The following is a 6,279-nucleotide window of genomic DNA, read 5'->3' on the forward strand; positions in this document are numbered from 1 at the left end:
CACTCGCACTCCACTTAATTTTCAGCCCCCTTTCAGTGGTGCAGCAATCAGCCAATAGTTGTTCCGCTGTCGACGTCACTGCTGCCCAATGTCCTGTGAGCTGAACCTCAACAGAACACTCCTTCAAAAACAGCTTTCCTGCCCATTAAAAAATCCGTCAAAATGAAGAATCCGCAGTTTGACACTTAAACACCTGCCTGATGGTTGGAAACGCATGACATGGTCTGATATAAACTAGGCAAGAACAGTTCATTATGCATAGCCCACAGTTAACACATACATGGATTTGCACAATTTGTGTCTGGTAGACTACTTTTAGGTAAAAAAAAAACACATTTTAAAATCTACTTTTACATATTTAAATTTAGAAATATGTCTCAATATACGGGGAAACGTGCCTCAATCATTCACTCATTTTCTAGGTCGTACTCAATTTAGCTGCGTTATTAAGCCCTTCAGCAATGGGAAAACGAATAGCTTACGCATACTTCTTTCATTCAAACATACACAATGTATTAAGAGACATTTTTCTTATATTATATTGCATTTTATTGCAACATTTACTTTTTTGGAGCTAGACATTCAGCTCTTCTCCTGGCCGTTCACCTATGTACTACTTTCACACTGTAATCGGTTAAAAACTTATATGAAACCTTTAAGCGATGTATGGCCCAAATCACTGCCCTCTACAATATGAAAGCTGAAGTATGACTAATCGTAATCTTAGTAATTTAGTATTAGAAGGGTTTATAAGCCTAAATATAACCTATAGTAGGCCTACGATGAGTTTTATTTAATGAACATTGGTTTTATTGTTTATGAACACTACTATTAGTTACTATTATCTACTACTATTACTACTACTGCTACAACTATTGTTATTACTATTATTATTGATGTTGTTATTATTATTGATATATACAGCGCACTGCCTATATATCGTTCATCGTCTTCGCTCTTTTTTCTTTGTCCTTTTGAACTGGACAAGAGCGCAAATCCTGTCTAGACGCCACCTCAAGCCTTCTTGAGCGCTAGCGCTTTCCCCACTATTTTCTGCCAAAGGAGCACGTGCCTTTTAGGCTATTAGCGTTGCCACACAGTTGACCCAATCAGCAAGTCCAGCTCAGTTTTTATGAGGTTATCAGTTGCATAAATAATTCCCTGGAATGTTCTCATGGTAATCGGTGAGGATTAAAACGCTGAAGGAACGTAAAAGGAAATTTACATGTGATTTTAGGCAATTGTATATTTTGCCAAAATATCTGGTTCTGTTTTTTTTTCATTCACATTTTGGAAATTCAACATTAGCCTATTTCTCACAGGAATGTTGTTATGACGGCAGAACAAGGTCGGCTTCCAGAAATGTCTGTCATTGTTTCCCTCATTTATTGACCTCTCTCTCTCTCTCTGACATGCTCGCGTCTCCAACCGTCTTGTTGATTTGTTAGACCAGGGCCCTCTTTCCCATATCCAATATACTTGATGTTGCACTTGCTGCCGCATAAGCCTGTGTTGTGTAGGTATAAATATATATTGGAAAAGCGCTGACTCCTGTGTTTTTCTCGCTTGAGGAATCACCTCTCATCCTCAATGTCACTCACTCTGGAGAGATGGACGCATATATAAACAAGAGGCCCACATCCACAGGGTCTTAAACCTATTAGGCGCCTCCCAAATGCAAATCCAATGCTGCAGATATATTATAAGGGGACCTGGGTTGACAAATTAGATTACCTTGCAATTGCCAGTGGATAATGTGCTAAAAGCTTTCCCACTTAGCGTGACTCCTTACCGAATATTATTCACACATTGGGGGCTGGTGTGCCGGCCGGCCGAAGGCGCTTCTTAAAGACATAGTGGGCCTTAAGACAAACACAGGGGTCATTGTCACCGGCTTTAGGAAACATTCTGCAAAGAGAACAGAGCCCAAGGACCCTAGACTATGCCATCTGTTGGTTGATCTCATCTAGTCATTTGCGGAGCGTCGTGTAGATACAATTGTGACATGGATATATCAATCTCCGCATTTGAAATAGGTCAGTCGTTGAAATGCTGAAGAAAGATAAATCAAACTTAAGGTAACATACGCTATATGCGACGTGTTAAATTCTTCAATAAGATTAAGGCTGGTCGCGCCGCAGGCCTCATGAGAAGATTTTCAAAGCAATCTACGAAAGTCCAAAGGTCTCATCTCATTTATGTGTCAATAAACGTTCTACCGTTTAAATAGCTGTGATTTTGACATTTCAGACTATTTAATTTCCTCTAAAAGAAGAACAGTTTTGTGGTCGCAGACCTGGTGGCTGTTTTAGACCTTTCTACACAGAGAGAGAATAACGCCTATCGTAATTTTAAACACACCTTCACGACAAAATAACCACTTTTAAGTTGCAGAAATCTACACGATAAAGTATTTACTTGATATCTAAATGATAAACAAATTAATACATAATAGACTACAAGATACACACGACCCTCAGATTGCACGAAATTACAAGAAACAGAAGTTTGTAGAAAGATTGTAGCTGTGGTGAGATCGAAGGTGGTGAGTGTAGTAGGTATGAAATACAAAAGCAAACAGCGTTTTCAGCCATTCTGGGTTTATTTCGCCCCCGTTATTTGTGAACTCCGATTTACCTCCATCGAATTAGGTTTTGTAGTCGACCAAGACTATCATTGAAGGCTCGGGTAAATCAGTGCGTAGGTGGACCAAGATTCTTGCCAAGTTGCCGACACGGAGATATGTTAAATTATAGATTTATGAAATGTGAATAGAGACATAGAGTTTTTTGGAAAAGGTGTGAGAATCCTATGCCCTACATTAATGCAACAACTCAAGATAAATATATAGAGAAAATAAGAATTTATAAAGAGAGAGAGAGTTTGAAAGTTCCTTGTCTGGACTGTCCGTTGACAGCCCCCTTTAGGAGCAGTGGATTGACAAAATAATAAAATATATTTGGTAACATCTTCCACAGTCTATTTCATTTTAACACGGGTTTACTCTTTTCACTTCAGAAATTAAAAAAATCTGCACAGTTTTGTATTTGTTTAATCTCCATAATATCCATTTTGGCCAGGTAAATTACTTATTTAATTTAGTTTTAATCTAATTTAGAAAAACTTCTATTTCAAAAGCTGGCTTTTAGGCGACTGGGTGTAAATTAAAGTTGACATGATCATAAATCTGACTGTTAAAATGACATGAATATATTTGTATGTTTTTTATGCTTTTATTTCCCCCCTCCAGTTACATTGAGGTGCAGACATGGTCTCTTGTCCAGTGGTGATTCAGCCTATGCTCCACTAGCGAGCACGGAGCAGGGGCATATTAAGGAGAGCAGCGCTGTCTCTCTGTTAAACCAATTACAACCTGAGATGGGAACAGCCAAACGAGCAGATTGGGACAAGTGTGATAAGTTGCCACTGTTTTAGAGATGACCTTGAGATTCTGGTGCCAGGCCCCTTGCTCCGGCCTCACCAAACTGTTAAGAGCAGACGAGTGGTGGTCTGCCCTCTTTCAGCAGTGAAACACCCCCACATGTGCCCCCCCCCCCTCACTCACTCACTCTGCTCCTCCTCCCCACAACCCACCCCCCTCCCCTCCCGCCCTAAACACACATACACACACACACACACACACACACACACACACACACACACACACACACACACACACACACACACACACACACACACACACAGACATACACACAGGCACACTCAGACATATGCACACACACACACACACACACACACACACGGACACACACACACACACACTCAGACATACATAGACACACACACACACACACACACACACACACACATACACACACACACACACACACACACACACACACACACACACACACACACACACACACACCACCCCCTTCTGCTCTGCTTTTGGCTCAGGCAGGCCCTTCCCAGGCTTTGCGGAGCTGACAGACAGGCAGGCAGGCATGCGGTGGCCGCTCCGGCGGTGCCTCCGTTCATATGACTAATTAGACCAGCTTCACGCTGCGCTGTTCTTTTTGATGCTGAGCCCTGGTGATAATTGCCACGTCCGTCCAGGGGCACCGGGAGGTTAAGTTCAAATGCAGCGCCGTCTCGACGCCCTCTCTTTCACCCCCATCTACAGCCACTACCACCCCCCCCACACACACACATACACACTCTCAATCCCTGCTGCCCCCATCCTCACCCTTCTGTTGCCCTGACCAGGGGCATGACAGGGGCTTTTCTGAGGACCTGCAGCGGATCAGCCGCTCTAACTAGTGGACACTGGGTGAGGGGGGAGTGGGCGGGGGTGGGTGTGTGTGTGGAGAGGGCAAGTGTTCGGACTAACTGGGGGGGGTTGGGGGTTGTCACCCTTCCCTCGGATTAGACTCATTAAGCAGACCCTCAGCTTTAAAGACGTCAGTTCCTGAGGTCCGACAAAGTTAAATCTCTCCAGGAAGAAAAACTCTCTCTCTCGCTCTCTTTCTCTTTCTCTTTCTCTTTGAGTGACAAGTATTTTCCATTCACACCAATTGGCTGGGTCGGCTGGTTTGTGGCTTAGCTGTAATCAGCATGGCATGGCGCGGTGTGGCGTGTGTGGGTGACTTTGGGGTTGGGGCGCTTTCCTCTCTGACAGAACGAGTGAAAGTGCTTTAAGGTCATTAGTGGAGTGAGTGAGAACGTGTCATGTTTTGGAGGGGGAGAGGAGGGTGGTGTTTGGTTAATGTGGGATGCAGCCCAAGGGTGGAGGGGTGTGTGTGTGTGGGGGGGATTGTGGGCCAGAAGTTGAACAGGGCACCTCTAACTGTGATTGACTGCACTGCTTCAGATCGCTGACGAGTGACGACCTTTGACCTCCACTTTCACCCGTTCTCCACCACAACTACCAACCCCAAAGTCAGGACATCATTTAAGACATTACACTAATCAGTAAAGACCAAATGTTGGTCTTGTAGTAATATCACAGAAATCCAGTTTCAAATAATTTCTTGAATGATGGGTTCCTTTGCCAAGATTTTTTTAAGGGTTATAAGGTCTTTCTTAGAGATGAATATTTCAGCCATCTTGATGTGGTGTTTCTTGCTGCAGTAGACTGCTGTAGCAGATTTGGGTTTGCCAGTCCCATCTTCCCGCCTTGTGCACCGTGGACGAGCTCACACACTCTGTGTCAAACTTCAAGGGCACCGGCAGCGATCACGATAGCAACTCTCTCTGTCTGTCTTTTGACCTCTCTTTACTCTCTATTTTTTATTAAACTTCTCTCTTTTGCTTGTTCACTTTCCTCCATGTTGCCGTTGGGGCAGCAAAGGAGAATGGAGCATCTCAGCATCCCCCCCTCCCCCCAAACCCCTTCACACCATCCCCCATCTCCAGTCTCTTTTCTCCTATTGGCCAGCATCTCTGCTCTGTCTATACACGGATATCGGACACCCTCCTGGTCAAACAAGTGTAAAATCTTTAAATGGGAATGTTTAACTCTGCCACCGCCATTAGTAATGGACAAGCCTGGTGGTTTAAAAATGTACTGGTGTGGTTCAACAGGCGCTTGTGTCGGGATGGTGCGAGGGACAACGTTCCCGGAGGACTGGCGGCGCGACAGACACGTCCAAGGAGACAGTGCCAAAGCCTTTTTGCAACATCACACGACACCAGGTTTTTAGCAACGTTGTCACAGTGATAAAAGCCGTCGAGAGTGCGGAAGCAAGGGGAGGCTGTGTTTTGGAAGAAAACTGGGCGAGGCTCAGGGGGACCCCGGGTCTGCAAACATCTCTTTAAGAACTGGCTTAATAGTGTTACTGTCCCCGGAGCCACCTCTCTCTGTGCCGCAGGGACCGGGGGTAGTGGTGATCAGATTTCCGGGAGTGACGGAGGTGGCATTGCACCCCTGCATGTTAAGCCATGCTGCTAACCTCCGTGTCCTTTTATTGCTTCGACCTCTAGTTCTTGGCTCCACACTTAACTTCGACAGATTTTCACTTGCACAGAGTGGAGAGAGACGTCCTACACAGCTGCATAAAATGGCCAAATAAAATGACCTTTCAGCTACTGTTGATGCAGTGCCCAATGCATCCTTCCTGTGGTCTTCATGAAACCTGCGCAGGGCCATGCAGAGACCTTTAGCGAGGCAGGTGCTCAAAGTTAAAAATGTGCATATGGACCAAATATTTGAAACATCTCACACCAACATAATTTAAGCATAACCTGTTGAATTATAGCAACCCATGTCTCCCTCTTTCACTCCAGACTCTGTCTCCATCTCCTCATCTGACCTGTCAC

Source organism: Clupea harengus, chromosome 11 (genome assembly GCF_900700415.2).
Source record: "Clupea harengus chromosome 11, Ch_v2.0.2, whole genome shotgun sequence".
NCBI lineage: Eukaryota > Metazoa > Chordata > Actinopteri > Clupeiformes > Clupeidae > Clupea > Clupea harengus.